The following is a 22231-nucleotide window of genomic DNA, read 5'->3' as shown; positions in this document are numbered from 1 at the left end:
ATAATTACTTTATATAAAAACTAATTATAAGTTTCTACTGTGTTTTTTTAGAAAACTATTGTTCGTTAAAGTCAACGGAATTCTATCGAATTAAGGAGAGTGTTTCGTCTATGTTGGGTCGAATTTAGCAAAGTTATTTCAGAATTTAGTAAAGTTAATTTGACCAAATTAAGGAGACTTGTGAGATAATTCATTAATTAACTAAACTGCGTTAATTAATTATTTATGTTAATATTGATCTATAACTAACTCGAATTAATATTCTATCAAATCAATTATAGTTATCCGTATCAGAAACGAATTAATTATTTAAAGCTCAAGTCCGTTGTAAATAAAAATTAGCAAAACTAATCCATAATTGGACGGTCCAATTTCCTGCTACATTCGTCTTCTCGCATATAGAGGATAGAGCAATAACTTTGTAACACATTTTTTTGCGGAAGGGATATAAATTCATTGATTGAATTCCAGAATACAATTCGAAGGGACAAATTATCCTTCATTCATAAAAGTAATCTAAATGAAGAGTAAGTACTCCCAGATTTCAGAAAATATCACCTTTAATGTCTAAAAATAGTATCCACAAGAAAGACCTCGTTAAAACCCCGCAACAGTAAAAGCTTCGGGGAAAAACTTAGGGGAAAGAGAGTGCCCTTTAAAAAGTACATTATATACAAAATTAAAATTAAACTAGTGACTTCCTATAGTTAAATAATGAAATCCTCGTGTCATCAAAATTGTAGCTAAATTGTCTTGTAATTCGAAGTCCGTGAATTGATAATCTCTTTCAAAAACTCTGAAAATAAAATAAAGAAACAAGGAGAATATATTAAAAAATAAGAAAAAGAAATTAAATCTGACAATTATTCATCATACGAAAACAAATGTACATTTACTTCGTAAGAAATAATACAAAATAAGTCTAATTAAAGAAAATCTTTAGTTAGACACTAAACAAATTAAAATAATATATATAATCTAACTAAAAGTCAATAAACAAGCCAAAAAAGTGCCACACAATTGCCTCTAAAATGCCAAAAATATACGCCACCAAAATGACCATGGTACGAGAATAGTATCCAATCAAGGTACTAATTAATCAAGGTACTAATTAAAATTAGGTTAAAATATATATTTCTAATTTTTCGGATGAATACCCACAGTTTAACACGTGAACCCCTTTATTTCCGCCAAAATTGCCTCAATCTAGCTATCAGTTCTTAAATACATTCAAAACCTGAAATTAAAAATTTAACAAGGTAATCAATTACATTGAGCAAATTTAAATAAAATTTGAAACTATAGAATAGCTACATTTTAAATCAATGATGGTAACAATAGAGAAAAACAAACTTTCCTATAATAAAGTCATATGTGATAGTTTAGTAAAATAAATATAAGAGTCAAAATGAGTAAAGTCTAATTAAAGGTTAAATTACATTAAATCACCTTAAATGAAGTTAATGCATTCATAACTTAAATTCAATTCTACAACCAAATTGATAAAATTAAGAAATAAGTGATCCTTGTTTTAAAGGTTACAAAAACAAATTGAAGAATAATAAGCACAACTAATTAGACAAAATCAAATTAAATGCAACACATAATAAATAATAATAAATATAAGATATACATATATAAATATGTCTATACAAAAATTTACATAACCATAAGTTAATAGACCAAATAACACATACTTTATAACACATGTATATATTACTAAAGTATTGTACAAACTCAATTTTCATTTCAATGTGGTATATAACTTGCACACTTATATTTTCCATTACGAGGGATGATTTTTTAGATAATATATTTCATTAATGTCTTAATTATTTTGAGTGTTTAAAGTGTCTTGGAAAGCTTTTACTACAGAGGATTTATTCCGAGTATCATTTATTGTACACACATAACATTGCTCAGTCAAGTATGACTCAAACATGACTCGACAATATGGAGTTAAAAATCTACATTTTCAAACACCTTCTGTTAAAATAAACTTAAATAATCTATGCTAGTGGCTTAGACACTTTTTTTTTAATAAGATATATATTAGAAAGAGGAAAGGAAAAAACATAGATTTACCCCTTACTCAATGACAAGCCATAGAATATTCAATTCGCCTTCTCCCAAATATAAACTTGTACCGATTATATTTTTCAATCATGATCAACTTGGGAGTTTATCAGCATGCTCCACAACTGTTTGCCAAAAATTTATCTCCTTATTTTAAGAAAGCACGAATGTTGCAGCCCATGGAAATGAATCAAGTTCCGGTGTCCGACAATGTAAATCGCATAATTATACCAATTTCTTGATCCTCGTGATCACTTGTATTTATACGATCTTTACTTATTGGATAAGAAAGGCGAAACGTGACTGTCTCATCAGTAATTTAGTACTGATATATATTCCGTATCTTCAAATTAATAATATGTGTTTCCTTTTAAAAGAGTGGTTGCAATTTGTTTCAAAGTTATCGTCAGATATTTTCTTTTCAATTTCAAAAGGGTAACTAATTTTCAGGCTGCAACATATTTCAGGACATCCAGGCTTTGCTACAGGCCAATTTTGTGCAAATATATACTTCTTTTATATACAGGCCAATTTCATGATCATGTTTTTATTATGAGAAGTAGTCTTCCCGCGCGTCCATTATATACGAGAGTTTTAATTAAGCCTGGATTACAGTTATATTATTTAGTTTTCCCAATTTTAATTTATATAAATTTGTGCATTTTTAATAATTTTACTTTTTAGTATTTTATTGTCCTATGATTATAATTTACCAATAATAAATCTAAAATGATGGTAAATTAGTACCTTATAATAAAAAAACTTACATTTTGTTTATATTAAAAAGTAATTTTTTGATGATAACTAAAACATTTTCTTAAGTATTATACATTATAGTATTATACATTTTGGCCCAGATTATTCTGACCACCCCTGAACAGAATTAACACTCCACTCTCAAAACAAACAGCATTACAATACCTTGCTGAAACTACAAAATTAGTGTACTACATAAAATTAAGACAAGTAGCTAGGAAAAATTACAGTCCTTACAAAATTCAAAGAAAACAGGGGTTTCCATTTAACGTCTTGGGATCACTAGTTTGTCACGAGGGGCTGTATGTCAACACTGAGAGTGTGATATCCGGTGGAACTTATAGAAGATGAAGTAAAGTCTGACTCCCAGGTGGCATTCAGTTCATGTCTTCCATATTCGACCTCTTCAAAGTTTTGTTGAGCAGTAGGTGATTCATGTGTGTTTCTAATACTCTCTAGCTCCACTACAACTTGTTTCATTGTTGGCCTTCTCCTCCCGTTCAAGTTCAAGCATCTATATGCAATGTTAGCAAATGCTATCATCTCTTCCTTTTTACCCTCGTTAATGATCCGTGAATCAATAATATCTAATAAACGATTCTCTTCCATTGCCGATAAAAAAAGTGTTGCTAAACCTCGTACTTCATCATCAAGTCTGGCAGCCAAGATCGGTTTATGTCCTGTCAAAAGCTCAACAAGAACTACCCCAAAGCTATAAACATCACTTTTATCAGTAAATTGGCTTGACTGAAAGTATTCGGGATCTAAGTAACCGAATGTACCTTGTACTCTTGTAGTCATGTGAGTTTGATCAATAGAAATTGATTTTGAAGTTCCAAAATCTGCCACTTTTGCTCTGTACTTATCATCCAGAAGTATATTTGTTGACTTGATATCTCGATGATATATTGGAATTGATACAACAGAGTGTAAATAGTAGAGTGCTCCGGCAACTTCTGTGGCCACACGTAAGCGGACATCCCATGTAAGCGGAAAGTATTCATTTTCCTCATGGATATATTGCATAAGTGTTCCGTTAGGGATGAACTCATAAACCAGTAAAGGGACCTCTGTCTGCAAGCAACATCCATGTAGCTTTACCACATTTCTGTGGTTAATCTGTGATAAAATTACACCTCATTGATGAACTGTTCGAGTTTGAGTTTGCTTTCATCTTCTATCTTGGATTTTTTTACCGCTACTATTCTTCCATCGGTCAACATTCCTTTATAGACGGTACCTTGTCCTCCTTGTCCCACGATTCGATCTACATTATAGTGGTATGTGGCCTTCTCCAACTCCTTTGTAGTAAACAGTTTGATTGTCTCCACGGTACCTTGGCTAGAAGATACTTGTTGACGCAATAGCAGACCACCATTCCTTTTAAAGAGCTTCTCCTCCAGTTTATGTCTAATTCTTCGTCTTATTACTTTGTACAACCACAACATAGCAGCCAACAGCACCCCTAGACCAGAACAGGTGGCTACAGTATCGATCAGGATGAAAGAGGTCAGATTATATCTAAAAGAGTACAGAGATGTTGAATATAGTGAAGAATTTAGATGAAAATGGTAGATAACCTCTATGTGTTAGTACAACAATTTGACTAGAACCATTGTATGCATATGATTATCCATATATGCAATTCGAATGAGAAAACATTTGAACAACTCGCTCTTCGCATGCAGAAAGTAAGAAGTTTGAACATTTGACTCTTCGCGGTGCAGAGAAATTATCTTTTTACTCATTATATTCAATGTGAACTTGACAAAAATATATATAACTTTGTACTAGTGAAGTTACATAATGGTAATTTTACACAATCTTTCTACCATATGAAGTCATGAACAATTCCGGAAAATTACCAGAGCGTATTAGCGTAAGTACCTATTATTAGTATGATTGCAGCTTTGTGATTAACATGTGAACTCGCGCAATAAAAATCCCCAATAAGGTGCCACCCATCTTTGCATGAGCAAGTGTAGTTTCCTGGTGTATTGGTACAGATATGCTCGCATCTGTTTCTTTTCAGAGAGCTTCCTGGTTTGAGTGTACACTCATTGATATCTGCCATTAAAAAATCCTATCAGACGCATATCCCAAAATTATTAGAATGAATTACATCCTGGCAGAAGAAGAATCAACTGAATGGGTACTAGTAATTTTCAGAGTTTACTAGAACACAAGCTTTGATTTCCTCACCTTGACATCCATCTGGCAAGTAAGGATTTCCTTCAAATCCTTCTCTACAAGAACACAAGCTTTGATTTGTACACAAAGCATTCACTCCACAGAAGGTGTCATTAGTGGAGAATTTACAGTCGCTTCCTGCTGTCCAATCCAGCACAGCAGGAACTGTTTCCATAGTTTGCACACTGTAAATATCTTTCAGCTTTTTAAACCAGCTCTGTTCAACAATGAATGCATACCTGTACTAATTAATAAGATAAAATAACGAAGGAGATGAGCATTTTGGAATTGGTATCATATCTTCAAAGAATACAGGAATTAGTTAATGTACAATGTTATATATAATTATATAGTTTCAGCTTCTGGTAGTTTCAACGATGAATGTATACCTCTACTAATTAATAAGATAAAATATGTGTATCCAAGAGGAAGTCCAACAGACTACTTATACGAGCTCTTAACTAAGATTATAAGAATTTTGAGCAAAAATAACAGACTCTTAGTAATCCCTTAAAAAGTTTATGAGCAACTTCTCATACCTTATAAATTCCCTAACCATCCCTTATTTTATTTTCATCAATAAAAAATTCAATCCTCTCTCTTTTTTGACTCTTTTCCTCTCTCTTCCTTCCTTTTTTGTCTAATTCTTTATAAATATATTATTATAATAATAATAAGGAATGTATATAAGGATTATTGTTGGAGTTGAAATATAAAATAATGTCTTAAATCACTAAGAGTTATTATTTTATAATATATATAAGGAACTGTCGGAAGCATCAAAGTCATTGTTTATCAACAAAGGAGTCGTAGTTTGCAGTTTTTGTTTAGTATGTAAATATGTTATAATTAATTTGTTTTTTAAATAACAATACAATACTAAATGAAATTACTAATTAACACGTTTAAAGTTTCTCTTTAAAATTGTTAATTTTACAAATATTTATACTAAAAATTTCTATATTTGGATTTAGAAAATAATGAAAGAACAATTTTATAACCATAAAAAAATAATGAGTTAAAAATATATAATATAAAAATAAAAAATATATTAAAATTTTAGCAAATTAAAATTAATTTAATTGACATTTTTGGAGAAACAAAAATCAAAACATATGAGGTGTAAAACTAGTAATAATAACATAAAATCAAAATAAAGATTGTTAGACTTGTACCGATTAAAATGTCTTAAATTGGTGAGATTCTATTTCATAACTTCTCTTGTCTTCTATATATTAAAAGACGATAATAGGTAAATTGGGCCATTTTTTAATGGATGTGGAATTATAATTTTATTTTTTTTATATTAAAAAATATTATAAAAATGACATCTTTACACAATATTAGTTAAAATGAAATCTATCTTAATGGTTGTGAAGAAATCGAATGAGTTACATCCTACTTATAAATTTAATTTTATGTCACTACCATATATGTTACATAAATTTTTGAGTTTATTCTAAAAAAATTATTAGATAATACACATTTTCTTTTTTATAAATTTAATTTTTGAGTAAATAAAATATTGATTTATATTATTTATTGGCGTGGCTCCATTTTCTTTAGTGTAGTATAATTTTACAATGAAATTTCAAAAATATCATCACTTTGTTATTTAATCAAAACAAATACACACACGCACATGTATAAGTATATATATATCATTTATATATATGTATATTACATATTTATATATATGATTTTGTTAATAGTTATGATTTATATATTTGTTATATTAAATATTTTGTTATAATTTATTTGAATTTGTTATCTAAAAATGATAATTCAATTTAATTAAGTTTGACTTAATGAGTTTATTGAGTCCAGAGTATTCAGCTTAAACTGGGAGTACTAGAAATTAGAACTCGGATCAAAAATCAAATATATCAAAAAGTTAATTTTAAAACTAATTTATTAGTATAGATATATATAATATAAGAATTACATGTTACTTTAAAGATGGAATTACTCTTATTTTTATAATTATTGTATACATCTCCTATATAACCCAAAAAAATATTTATTATAACATGAAAATTATTAGTTTTGTACGAAATTATATATATTACAAAGTGACATTAGTGGGTAAATTCTGTAAGACTATTAAATAATTAAATAATAATATTAGTTAGATGTTTTTACCATTTATTCATTTTTAGACTTTTTAAAGTTTAATCCGAGTAGAAACGAGCTAGACATAAAAGCGGATTTTATTCAAATTAATAAAAATCAGCTCGTGAATAAGTTTGAGTTCGTGTACTCGGTCAATATCCTCGTTAAATGATTGAGTTTTAAAATAATAATTTGCATTAATCATGCAACGAAAAAATAAAATATTAAAATTTTATCTAATATAAATAATGTTTAAATGTAATGCATTTTATTATTTTTTATTAAGTCTATTTCTAAAATAAGAAAATTATTGCTAAAAGATTTATTAAATAATACAATAATCAACACCCTCATTTTGGTCAATTTAATTTTTATCATGATACTTACTTCATTTGTTTTATGTGCTAAGAGAGCATGTTATTATACCTTAGTTTTAATATGTATTACACTCTTATTAATTTACCCGCCTGAGTGTGTATATATAATAGGATTTGAAATATTATTGTATTTTTAAATAATCTATAATTTTGTTGATCATTTTTTTACAATGTAATATAATAAATATTTTAATTTGTTATTTCTTTATATTATAAATCAATTTTAAATAAAGAAAATTTAAATAAAAAAGAGATTTTATTAATATTTTTATATAATATGATTTAAAAGATTGTTTATATTAAAAAAATTATTAATAGTATAAAATTATTATTTTTAATTATTTCGCGGGAATTCCTGTTCGGACGGGGATTAAAGAGGAAAAGAATTCATGTTCTGGGTGAGTTCAGACCTCGAAAGTTCAGACCTCGAAGTAACCTGATACATATCCCTATAAACAAACTTCAAATATTTTTGTTTTAATAATATTTTCCTATGTTCTCTCCATGTATGTGAGAGTTTATGTTTTTTCTCTCTTTCTTTTAACAAAGTTGTGAGAGTGGTTTTCATCGTTATGGCTGAGATGTCTAGCATCAACGAAAGATTGGCGGAGATAACAATAGATGATGAGGAGAATGAGGAAATCGTCTTTGATGTTGGGATAGAGGATGAGGTTGATAAATTTGAGCTTTGTTTGGTAGGGCGTTTTTTGACGGAGAAAAATCTTAATTCTCGTGCAATGAAGTCTAAGCTTGCGGATGTATGGAGACCTGCAAGAGGCATTAGTATTAAAGATATGAAGGACGGGGCATTTCTCTTTCAGTTCTACCATGTCGATGATATGCAAAGGGTTGTTAATGGGGGTCCTTGGGCGTTCGATGGTTCTATGCTGGTTACTAGTACTATTCCAAAGGGTGAAGATCCATTGAAAGTGCCACTGTATAATCTGAGTTTTTGGATCCAGCTTCATGGCCTTCCCACGGGGTTCATGACGGAGGCTGTTGGTAGACAGCTTGGAAATTTCTTTGGTAGTTTCTTGGCATATGAACCGAATAATAATACAAGCATTTGGCGTGAAAGTATGAGAATAAGGATACAGGTTGATGTCAGGAAGCCTTTAAAATGTAAGAAGAAAATATGCAAAAGAGATGGGTCAGAATGCATAGTTAATTGCAAATACGAGAGGCTGGGTGATTTTTGTTTCACATGTGGCATGCTCACCCATACTGATAGGTTCTGCAAGAAGAATATGGGAGGTGGCCAGGAAGCGTTAAGGGAATGGGGTGGCTGGCTCCGAGCACCACCACGTAGGGCGGGTGGGCAAGAGAAAAGCAAGTGGCTGAGAGACGAGAAAGACGGGGATTGGGGCGAAAAGTTCGGGAAGGATAATTACTATAATCAATCTGCGGATTGGCAGGAGGGGATGAAAGGAAAGGAGAGTTATTTTAGGAGCAGGTCAAGGGGTATAGTTATTTCAAATGTAACAAACTTGGGCGCTCAAAGTGGAGGTGAGAATTCAAATGTTTTAGCGGGATATTTTAAAACAAATGGGCCTACAGAGGATGAGCTTGTTGGGCTTAACATTGAAGAGAGGAAAAGAAGGAGGAGTGGGCTGGATACAAAGGAATATATGGAAACTGATCGCAGTATTGGTGACACTGAGATTAGTCCTATGGAAGCTATACTTTCTAATAAGGATTGCATAGTTTCTTCTTCACCTGCTTTGGCTAAGCTTGCAATGCAAGCTAGCCAGTCCAAATGAATCTTCTAAGCTGGAACTGTCGAGGGTTGGGGAACCCTCGGGCAGTTCGTGTTTTGGGCGACTTATTAAAGGCGCGTAAACCCCAATTTGTTTTCTTATCTGAAACTTTGTCGAAAGCTAGAAAGATTGAAGATATTAGATTTAAATTTGGATTTTCTCAGTGTTTTACTGTGGACTGTATTGGGCATAGTGGCGGTCTAACTGTTCTTTGGAAGAATAATGTAGCCTGTGAGGTGACGGGCTATTCTCAGAACCATATTGATGTGGTTTTTCTTAATAATAGTGTAGCTTCTTGGCGTTTATCTTGTTTTTATGATTTTCCTGAACGTGGAAGGAGGAAAAACTCATGGGATCTTATTCGCACTTTATCTCAAATGTCTTCGTTGCCATGGTGTATTGTTGGGGATTTTAATGACCTTCTTCATCAATCTGATAAGCAAGGTAATTCTCTTCATCCCCAAAGTCTTATTGATGGTTTTCGTATGGCTATAGATGACTGCAATCTTACTGAAATTGATCTTCAAGGGGGCATGTTTACTTGGGAAAGGGGTCGAGGTACTAAAGACTGGGTGAGGGAGAAGTTGGATAGGGCTTTCGCTTCGAGATCGTGGTGGAGTAAATATCCCCTATGCAAATTAGTTATCTACCATACAACCTATTCGGATCATGATCCTATTTTGCTTGATTTGCTCAGTACAACGTTCTCTAAAAAGCTGTTCCGGTTTAAGTTTGAGAACACTTGGTTGGAGGAACCGAGTTTTCGAAAGGAAGTGGCTGATTTTTGGTTGACGCTACCTCGTATTAATATCCTCCCAAAGCTCATTTCTGTTTCATCTTTCATGGCACGTTGGGGTAGGAATTTTTTCCACAAATTTCGTGATAAGATAAAGAAGCAGAAGGCTACTATTTCAAATCTTGTTGATCGTACAGATGATGTTGCTATAGCTAAGTACTTTGAGGAGAAGAATAAGCTTGATGATCTTCTATTTCAGGAGGAGGTATATTGGAAGCAGCGTGCTAAAACGTTCTGGTTGGCGGAAGGGGATGCAAATACTCGATTTTTTCACGCAAATGCACTGCTAGAAAAAAAGCGAATCGAGTTAAGTTTCTATTGACAGAAGATGGGGAAAGAGTTGATGATCACGAGGCTATGTGTGGAATAGTTGGGGAGTATTTTCGAGATATATTTTCAGGGTCTTCATCTAGTACAGTGCCAAGGCAGAATTACAGAGAGGCACAAGTATCAGTGGAGCAGAATATGATGCTAACGGCAGAGGTCAAGTTTGAGGAATTTTCTACTGCAGTAAGACAAATGCATCCAGATAAGGCTTCTGGGCCAGATGGGCTCAACCCTACGTTCTTCCAACAATTCTGGCAGATTTTAGGGCGAGAGGTATTCGAATGTTGCAAGGAATGGCTCATGAATTGTAATTTTCCAGCAATTTTAAACGATACAAATGTGGTTCTCATTCCGAAAAAAGAAAATGCAAGCTGTATGAAGGACCTGCGTCCTATCGCACTATGCAACGTTCTTTATAAAATACTTGTTAAAGTTTTGGCAAATCGACTAAAGAATGTTCTACCAAGTTTGATCACAGAAAATCAGTCAGCTTTTATTCCGGGAAGGAGCATTACTGACAATGTATTAGTGGCCTTTGAGGTTATCCATCATATGAATCGGAAGAATAAAGGAAGTGAAGGGGAGGTTGCCTTAAAACTTGACATTAGTAAGGCATATGATAGAGTTGATTGGAGCTATCTGAGATCAAGGATGCAAGAGATGGGTTTCTGTTCAACTTGGATTAATTGGATCATGCTATGTGTCAAGACGGTTTCATATGAATTCTGTTTTAATGGTTCAAGTATTGGCCCTATTACTCCGTCAAGGGGTCTTCGCCAAGGCGATCCCTTGTCACCATATATGTTCCTCTTTTGTGTGGAGGGTCTCTCACGGTCTATACTAGCTGCTGCTAATGAAGGGTCAATTAGTGGTACTCAAATCAGCCCTAGTGCTCCAATCGTTACTCATCTTCTTTTTGCTGACGACAGTTTTTTGTTTTTCAAAGCTAATGCATTGGAAGCCAACAGAGTTAAAAGTCTGCTAAATGAGTACGAGAGTTTGTCGGGGCAGTCGGTGAATTTTCAAAAATCGGGGGTGTTCTACAGTGCAAATGTTCAGCAGGCTGAGAAGGAAGCTCTTTCCACTATCCTTGGGGTTAATTCTGATCTTAGTGAGGGTAAGTATCTTGGCCTTCCATCTCTTGTTGGGAGATCAAAAAAGAAAGTATTCTGTTTTGTTAAAGACAAAGTGTGGAAAAAAGTTCAAAGTTGGAATGCAAAGCCTATTTCTCGAGCAGGTAAAGCTGTTTTAATTCAGAATGTTGCACAGTCTCTGCCTTCTTATTGTATGTCGTGTTTCCTTTTACCTAAAACTTTATGTTGGGAGATTGAACGTATCTTGAATAAGTTCTGGTGGAGTTCTAACTCAGGAGATAGTAAGGGCATTCACTGGTTATCTTGGAATGCAATGAGCATGTCAAAGAGTAAGGGTGGTATGGGATTTAGGAGTCTTTATGGGTTTAATATTGCAATGATTGGGAAATTATGCTGGAATTTTATGAAAAACCCGCAATCCTTGGTGGCTCGTGTGTATAAGGCACGGTATTACCCAACCTCCCATTTTTTGAATGCTAAGGCGAGTCAAGGTCAAAGTTACATTTGGAATGGAATCATGACAGCTAAAGACGCTATTGGGAAGGGTTTCAGATGGGTTCTGGGTGATGGTATGGATATTGATGCAACAAGAGATCCGTGGTTGAAAGGGAATGATGGGTTTAAGGTATATCAGAATTATCAGTATGAGATGGAGAGCAAGTCTGTTGCAAATCTAATGATGCCAGAATCTAAATCTTGGAATGTCAGTAAGGTGCGTGCTCTGTTTGTAGAGGAGGATGCTGATCATATTCTGGCGACTCGAATCCCAACAAATAATGTAAGAGATCGCATTGCCTGGACTAATACCACTACGGGGCAGTATACGGTGAAATCAGGGTATCACTGGTGGCATGATTGTAATGAAGGGAATAATAATGTTATCCAGTCTGGAGGGTGGAGGAAGTTATGGAGATTGTTGATTCCTCACAAGATGAAAATCTTCCTATGGCGTTTTAGTAGGAATAACATTCCTATTCGGACAAGGTTAGCTTCAAAAGGAGTTGTATTACCTATTATTTGCCCTTTATGTGAAGGTGATACTGAAGAGCTGCTGTATGTATTTTTCAGCTGTTCTTTTGCTAGAAAATGTTGGGAGTATACAGGGGATGCATATGACATGAGTAGCGTGGAGGATGTTTCAGAATGGCTTGTGCATCAGATCAACCATGCCAACTCTACTGAGGTTACAAGAATTGCCAGAGTTTTGTGGGGCATTTGGTTTTTTCGAAATAAAAAAGTGTGGGAAAATAAATCAGTTAATCATAATGTAGCCATGGACTGGAGTTCTAATTCTCTTCTTGAATGGCGTAATGCGAAGAAAAAGAGATCAGCTATGCAGGTAGTTTCTATTCCTAGAACTGAGCATGTGATTCAAAAATGGTTGCCACCTCCTACTGGTAGTGTAAAACTAAATGTGGATGCCTCTATTTCTGTTGGAGCAAATGATTTTTCTACTGGTATGCTTATTCGAGATCATGAGGGTAATTTTCTTCTGGGTCGTGTTGCTTGTATCTCGGGTGCAGGCAGTGTCTTGGAGGCTGAAATAACTGCTCTTTATGAAGGTTTATGTTGGATCAAGTCTTTGCCTTACCAAAATGTGCTCATCGAATTTGACTCGCTTCTCACAGTCCAAGCTGTTCAACGTGCTGATTCAAATTATCTTGAGATTGGTCACCTAATTGACGAGTGCAAACAAATCCTCAGGTCTAGACTAGATTATTCTGTTTCTTTTGTTAAAAGGCAGGCAAACAAAGCAGCCCATGTCATGGCTAGAATACCTTGTTTGTCGAATTGCCAAAACATTCTCACGTCTCCTCCATTGATAGTGTTGGAGACTCTCATGTATGATTCAATGGTTTAATGGAATTTCTTTTTGTTTCAAAAAAAAAATAATATAGTTTTGACTTTTTTTTTGAAATTAGGCTTATCTAAATAAAAGATTCTAATCGCGGGCTCTCAGGTGGTCATCCATGCAGCTCCTACAAGAAAAGGGTCTTCTGCCAGCTTTCTATCTTAGTGTGGTATAGTACATAATGCCGATCTATAGAAAATGGAAAATAAAGATTCTTCCTTTTGCGGAAAACAGAGATGAAATGGTGTCAGTAGGGGCTATTCACTATGGGGCCTTCAAGTATGCTTCTTTTCTTTGAGGTTAGAAGAACAGTGGTAAGATAACAAAACATGGCACTAAATGGAAATGAGCATCCTGTAAAGGTTTGATTCAAAGAGATAGTATACTTTATAATAAGTATCTAATTTCAAAATTTTAGGAATGAACAAGAATCAAATTTTACGAAAAGAATTAAATAAGCTCTCACCATTAAGTTATCTAATTTGACTTTAGCACTATGTATGAAAAACACAAAAGTAAGACAATCCAGTAGTGAATTTTATATCATCACATTTTCATTTATTTAACTTTTACGAGATGTAATCAAATTTATAAAATTTATTGTTATTATTACATAATTGCAATATAAATATAATATAATATAAGAATAAACATTTTTAGTATTCAAAAATCATTTCTATATAGATCCAAGTTCGCTCAAAATAATATTTTAATATATATACGGGTATGTGCCTAAAATAAGCTTTACGCTACTATATCAAAATATACTTTTATATTAAAGATGAAATAATAAAATTTTGGTTGGTAGTCGATATAGTCACCGTAATTATAGCAATAATTAAAATAAAACACTAATATAAATAGATAAATATTCATAACATAATTATAATATGTCTAATAATTTTCGTTAAAATAAAATAATATATAAAATTCACCTGGGCTAAATAAAATTATACTAGTAATCCAATTTTAAATAAAAGTTACTATTTTATTAAAGACAAAATAATGAAAGTTTGGTTGATAGTCGGACTGGTCACCGTAATTATAATAATATTTAAAATAAAACACTCTCATAAATAGATAAATATTCATAACAGAATTATAATATGTCTAATGGTTTTCGTTAAAACAAATAATATATAAAATTCACCCGGATAGGCCAAACTAAATTATGTTATTAATTCAATTTTAAATAAAAAATTAAAAAAAAAACTACATATAGCTAGTTAAATTTGAAGAATCAGGCTAAAATAAAATAATAAATATTATTGATCCCGCTAAAAATATTATATTATTTGACCCGACTATAACAAAATAAAAATTTAAAAGGAAATTCGTGCGATCAATATAATGTCATCAAATTAAAATAAAATAATACATAATATCTCTTCATTCTAAAATAAAATAATAATTACCCCGGGCTAAAATAAAATTAAACAAAATAGTAAGTATAATTAGTTTGGTTGATAAAACGGGCCTGAAGCTAACATAATTTTTTTGTGACACATAAAATTTTACTACTGATTAGGGTTTGAATATATTAAACTATTATAAATCTGAATATAGTTAGTTGAATTTAGTTGATTAACATACTAATGACAATTAGTATAATATTCATTTCAGCGAAAATTTACCTTTTAATTAAATATAATATTTCGTAAACACACTGGTAAATATCAATAAAAATATAAATTTTAATCATTATTTTATTTTTTTAAATTGTAATATCACTAAATTATACACTTATGTGTATATTAATAAGTATTATCAAATTATATAATTAAAATTTAAAATAAATAAGTTTCATAACTTAAAATTTTTACTTCAAATTAAATTCAATAAATTATGTAATATTAAAAATAATCTTTGTAAGTATATGCTTTCTTCGAAAATTTGTTGGTAATTTAGAATAATAATTATATTTAAATATAGTTAAAAGTTAACAATTGAAATTTGAAAAAAAAAATTAGATTCTAGTGTGTAATAATTTTGGATAAGTATGATTTTAATGTGATTTTACTACATAGCCACTTTAAACTATTTCATCAAATTTCAATAATTTTTTTAAATAAAAAAATTGTGAAACTTCGTTTTTAATTTGATAATTAAAATTTGTAAATATATATGATGAAAAATGAAATAAATTATGTATTTTATATTTTTAAATAATGAATCTCTAAGGAACTGTATATAAGAGATCCCTAGCTCAATGAATTGCCATCCTGTATATATAAGAATATATATATATATTTAAATCGATAATTAAAATAATTAAAAACTAATTAAAATTAATTAATATATATATATATATATATATAGTGGTAACAAGTATACTGAGATAACTAAGTATAACACACGTTCATCACCTCTTAACAACTTTTACTTTTAGTGTTTTACGGTTTTTATTTCGAGTGTTCTTTAATATGTCCAGTAATTTTCACGTGCCCTATAATTAATTTTATGTTCTTTAAGTTTTTGTGTACCTTATATTTCTTACTTTATAATTGTGTTCTGTATTTTTTGTTTGTCATGTGTTTTATATTTTTAACTAATATTATTTAATTTTTATGTGTTCTACAATTATTAAGGTAGTTATCGGAATTGAACATCTATTTTGTATAATAGGGTGAATTATATTTTGCACATAATCAATTTTTCTAAGCTAAAATTTCTAAATAATTTTTATGTGTACTGTAATTATATTGTGTACTGTATATTTTTTTAGTGTTCTGTATTTTGTGTTCTATATTAAATTTTTGTTTTTTCATTAATTTTATTTTCATGTCCTGTATTTTTTTCTACAATTTTGTTTTATTTGTTTTCTGTTCTTTAGAGTTTTTCTAATTTTCAATTTCATTTTATGGAAAACATGAAATAGAAAATAAGTGACCAAGAAATTCAGGACAAAACTAAAAATTTACAGAACACAACACTTAGTCTCAAAAGGCTAGATTAGTATTTAGCATTAAGTCACATATAACATATTTTGATAAAATATTTAAATTTAATGTGTTTCACAAAATTAAATTATTTACAAAGGAGTTTAAAATGTCATATTTTAATAAATTAAAATTTGTATAATATAGATATGGTATATATTTTCTTTTCTGAGTTAAAATTATAAAAATGTTAAACTTGAAAGGTGCATATGGCATTGTTAAAATATATAACAAGAAGACGTAAAATTTAAATTTAAGATGTAAATATATATATATAACAAGAAAAAACAAACAAATAAATATAATAATATTTAGCAAAAATAAATAGATAAATATAATAAAACAAAATGTGTAGTTGTTTTGTACTGTTTTGTGCGTGAGTGCAATCGTGCATGTTTTTTTATTTTCAAAGGTGTTAAATTATGCAAGTTATGTTTAAGTAAAGTTAGCCAGTTATTTTCTATATTTGATAAATAATCTGTCTAATGGTTCTTATTTAGTTACTAAGTTACCCAGTGAAATGAGTTACCACATGATTCTTCCTATATATATATATATATATATTTATATATTTATATTTATTTGTGCTACTTCAATACAAACTCCCTTATCACATTTGATATGAACCCTTATCACATTTGGTATGAAATTGATGGTTGGCAGATATGGAGAATAAGATATTGAAGTCATTTTAAAAAAAACTTATACCGTTAATATAGTAATACTAAATATTGCGTTACTGGTAGAGAGAGGGTGGGATTGGGGGAGCACTTGGAGTAGTTAATATACCTGGGCTCATCCCTGCATCCTGGGCCTAAATAACGTGAGGTGGCGTTGCTCAATGATAGGTAGACGCCCTGCAAGGATGCCGGGATTTCTATTTGGCAGCAATGACTCCCAAAACAGTTATTGTCTTTTGGTGATGGACCGCACCTTGGTGTGCACCCTCCAACTCCATCTTGCAAATAGGAATTCGAATTTGATTGCGCGGAGGAAAAAAATAAAGCAAGATAGTCGCAGCCCATGGCAGTGAATTGATTTTCAGTGTTTGAGAATGTAAATGGCCATTTTAGATTAAGAACAGGGGTAGAAGAAGTACTACTGCTACAATCTTTGGTAATTGGATAGTTGATGTGAATGGTTCCTGCTTCTACTGATATTTTCACCACCTCCAGGTCTATATACTGAAACTTAGGGCTGCTTCTGTTGTCGTCGTAGTAGTAAAGGCTGCTCGCGAAAGCTTTAGGTGGAGTAAAAGAGGTATTGCAATATATATACAGTGACCCGTAAGCTGCACAGTTTGGTCCGATTCCGAAGGGGTAAGGAACCACCAGGCTGCCACATCTTTCTTGACATCCAGTCAGTGCAACAGACCTATTAGTAGTAGTCTGTGCAAATGCTCCATTTATGAACATTAACATGACTACCAATATTATCCACATCTGTATCAACAACTTACACCCATCTCCACTGTTGTGTTTTTCAACTCTCAATGTATAATGCATTATACATGAATGTGGATCTATAAATAGCAAGATAGCTAGCTGGTCATTGTATTTATTTCCCCTTTCTATTGAGTTATATTAATATTAATCTGTGGAAAATTATTTCTCCACCTAGCTTCATATCATGACCCGGTTTTTCATTTGAAAAGTTATTAGTAAAGTCCTCCGGCCAATAATACTGGCTTCAATGAATCATCCGGCCAATTATCCATGAATCATTTGTAGTATATAAGACAGTAGTTCTATTTTGAATGTTCAAGTCTTCCCCTTTTGGCGTTTATTCTTTCCTTCCGGTCTGCCGCCACCTTTTTTTTGTATATTTTTAATATTAAATGTATAATGCGTTGTGCACGTCGATTAATAAGTAACAAGTGTGGCCACCTTTCATATGATATGAATCATTACTATAAGATTTAATTTAAAAATACTAAAATGTCCTCCCTCAGTGAAAACCTCTCAGTGAAAACCTGACCTTACACTAAGGCTGTATTTGGATGAGGGTTGGGAGGGAGTGGGTTGGGTTGGGATGGGCTCAACAAAATCATATTTGAGAAAGTTTGTCAAAGTAAGGGTTGGATTTTGTGAGGGTTCATCAGTTAAAAGAGGTTAATTTGCAATACAAAAATTAAACTTTTCCAAGCGCCACAAATTGCGGTGTTGGCAACTTACTTTTTTTTTATTCATCCTCTCTCTTTTAAAGTTTTTTCATTTTTTTTTCTTTTTGATTTTTTTTTAATATTTTAAAAATATTTTTAAATTTAGTTAATTTTTTTAGATAAATTTAAAAATATTGACTAGTTTTCAATATATATTTTTTTTTTGAATCAATATTTAATTTATACATTATAAAAATTATCCTTACTCCATCTCCAAACCAAACATGTCAAGGGTTCAACCCCTACTAACTCTCCACCTACATCCAAACGAGTTAAGGGTTCAACTTATCCTAACCCAACCTAACCTAGCCTAGCCCAACCGAACCTAACCTAGCCCAACCTAACTCAACTCAACCCAACCCAACCCCTCCCTGCTCAACCCCCAATCCAAACAAAGCCTAATAATACTCTCTCCTTCTCTTTGAATTGTTAACATTTGAAATGAAGTGTTCGACATGTATTTTAAGACTCTTATCTAATATAGTTGTATAACTTATTTTGAAAATTTTCTTTTTTTAATAAAAGTTTAAATATTTAATATTTATTCATAAGAGAAAAATTAAAAATTATATAACTATAGTAGATAGGAGTCTTAAAATGCGTATCGAACACTTCATTTGAAATATTAACAAATCAAATCAATGGGAGCGAGGGATTATATGTTAACACTAATAAAATTGTTGTCTTGCTACATTAGCTATGTATAAAATTGAGTGCGCAGATTATGAATTTATAAAGAGTATATTTGCCTATTTGTTCACCTGGTTTTTATAATAAAATAACACAGTATGGAAAAAAATTGTTTTTTTACTTTGTAAAAAATTGTTTTTTACTTTGTAAAAAATTGTTTTTACTCCTGCATACTAAATTAATGGTACAATTGAATTTAACGTGTCCCAAAACCATGTTTGTTTCACAATATTAAATATATGATAAGATTATAATTTTTCAAATTTTTCAATCGCGTATTTGTTTTTTAAAAACTTATTGAAGGGTAATTCAAGAATTATAGTTACAAATCATTTTTAAAAAAGATTATAAACTTAAAAGAAAAATGGACCTGACGGATAACTCCTCATACCGTCATTCCTCTAAATATTATTAAATTATCCTAAAATTACAAATGTATCTTTATACATTTATATGTATAAATGTTATAATCTCAGATAAAATTAACTAAGGTATACGATGATGTAAACTGAATTCCTACAAACTTAATTCTTACAAATAAATATGAAATAGAATAATTTTTTAATTCATATAACAATGAAATTAGTTAACTCCTAGTGAAGTATAATCCCAAAACAAACATGTCTAAGTTTATAATCCCCCAGAAATTTCTAAGTTAGCAGGGGTGGTAATAATAATTGACTTCAAGTCAATCCTACTTTTGACTATCAGGTTTATTATTTTAAGTTTCCACCCCCTCACCTATATACAACTCAATTTTTATATATATTCTTAGTAAGTAAATTTTCTGCATAGTTACTGTCTTAATTATGTATTTTTTTCTTTAATAAATAAACTCAAACACCCACAAGTTATATTAACGACCTCCTTTGAATATAATATAACAGTTCAACTGCTGCATCAAATTTCATTATTTAAAATAAGTTCGATTTTGCAGCCCTCCGATATATATATATATAGTAATTCGTACTGTTCTAATGGGGAATTGGAATTAGAGTTTGCAAGGAAAGCCTTAAGCCTCCTGGTTGCGGGTGAGGGACTGCAGTAATACTCTCTCTAATTTTTAATATTTGAGATTTTAATTTTTGACACAATTTTTTAAATATTTTGTTTTAATGGTTAGAAATTAAAATTTTATAAAAAAAATTTAAATAAATACATACAATCAAATCTAATTTACAAAAAAAAATGATTTTAAATATACGGCCAAAGTAAAAAAAACGTGAGTCAAAAGTTAAAGCCCTGGATATTAGAAAAGTGAAAAAATAATTAACGGTTAAGTTATACAGGAAAAAGATATGAATGTATAAGAATTAAACAAACCTTTTAAACTCTAGAATTAGACCCTTTAGTTTCCTCCGTGTATTCCTTTTGATTTTTTCACTAGAATCCATCATGAAAGGTCCTACTTGTTTACATGGATTGGTGACTCTGTCTTTAGTTTTCCACTTGTTTACACGAATATTTGATTCTATAGTTCTAATGGTTTCCTGTACATCTAGTGGTAGGAACTCCAATCTCCCAAATAATAGAATTATGTACATAGGCATTGTTTGGCGGGCTGAGAATTATTTATAAAAAATATCCATGGGAGCTAGAATTCACGGGAAATGTTATCTGCATGGTTATTTTTTATGGATTTGTTTATTGTATGCCTATATTAAGTACTAAAATTTATAATTTTTATATATTTTAATTAGTGTGGTTATTAGTAAATTTTGTGTTTAGCATGTCTCCCCGAACATATCACAGAATAGCCATTTTTTATTATCAGAGCTTAGTGACGGAACCAGAAAATGACGGTAGGAGGGGCGAATTTGCGGCAATATTTTTATAAAAAAAAATTTTAAAATAATTATTAAATATATATTTGTTTTATTAATAATTATACCACTAATTTCACCAATTTTCAGTGATATCACAAATTTTTTATTTAAAAATTGACATAAACTAAATATTCATCATTATTTACATTTTTATGTTAATAAAAATAGTAGAAATTTTTAGTTATGCATTTATTTATCAAAATTAATATTTATAATTAAATTTTAAAGATCAAAATAAGGTGTATCTAAAAATATACAAAAAATATATAATTTCACTAAAAAATTGGGTGACAAAAAGAATTAAAGAAAACAAAATTTTCAACTTTACTGATTTATTAGAGGACGCCACAGAAGGTTTGGGTGGGCGGATGACCCCCAGCCCCTGTGGTTCCGCCTGTCAGAGCTAGTATATGGTGAAAGGAGAAAACTGCTCCTTGATCACTTAAATAGTCTTTGGAAAAAAGTCAATGGGAGGGTAATTCGGTTTTTTTATATATATTTAGCTTTGAAAATTATAAAAAAATCTAGTTTTGGAAATAACATTTTCCCAATTTAATTATGCAATTTGTATCCAGGTATTTTTGGAAATGAGTAATTGAACTTGCTACAAGTCACCCTCAACTTCTATATTTTATCAAATATGTACGGGATATTCCCGTGCTCAGAGCACATGCACCCGTTTATTCCGTCAATTAATCAATTCAATTAATGACGTTGGTTACTATTCACCTAAAATTAATTTTTTTCATAAATTTTATATGCCCATATAATTTTATCAATTCATCAATTACTATTTAACAAATAAAAAATACATAATATTAACTATCTTAGTTAATAAAATAAATTAAATATCTAGAGTCAAGTTCTATGGAGACCACGTTTTTGTTAGAACCACTTATGTTCTGCAACTAAAATATTGCATAATGTATTATTTTGCGAATTATATTTCACAAAGATTATTATTTTATTCAAAATCTTGAACATCATGCATGTATTGCATGTAGAACGTTACAATATATTTTATTCTACGAATCATGTTTAATTTTGCAGAACATTTATTCAAATCGCAGAACATACACATTATACTTGTTAAATTTAAATGATCTTCAACAATTTTAATAAATCGGTGATATTCGTAGATCATACTTCACAAAATAACATATTTCGTAGTATTTTGATTACAGAACATAGGTGGTCTCCGAGATCTCCGATAAAAATGCGGTCTCCATAGAACTTGACTCTAAATATCTATTATGTAACGGTCCCACAAATAATATT

At 30.7% G+C, this 22231-nt stretch overlaps 1 pseudogene; it reads right to left on the bottom strand.

Annotated features, from left to right (window-relative positions):
* Window positions 1-2941: 2941 nt before the first annotated feature.
* On the bottom strand, window positions 2942-17934 carry LOC141703079 (wall-associated receptor kinase-like 1; annotated as a pseudogene).
* Window positions 17935-22231: the final 4297 nt, after the last annotated feature.

This window comes from Apium graveolens, unplaced genomic scaffold (assembly GCF_009905375.1).
Source record: "Apium graveolens cultivar Ventura unplaced genomic scaffold, ASM990537v1 ctg6190, whole genome shotgun sequence".
Classification (NCBI taxonomy): Eukaryota; Viridiplantae; Streptophyta; class Magnoliopsida; order Apiales; family Apiaceae; genus Apium; species Apium graveolens.
This window is presented reverse-complemented; position numbering and strand designations above follow the sequence as displayed.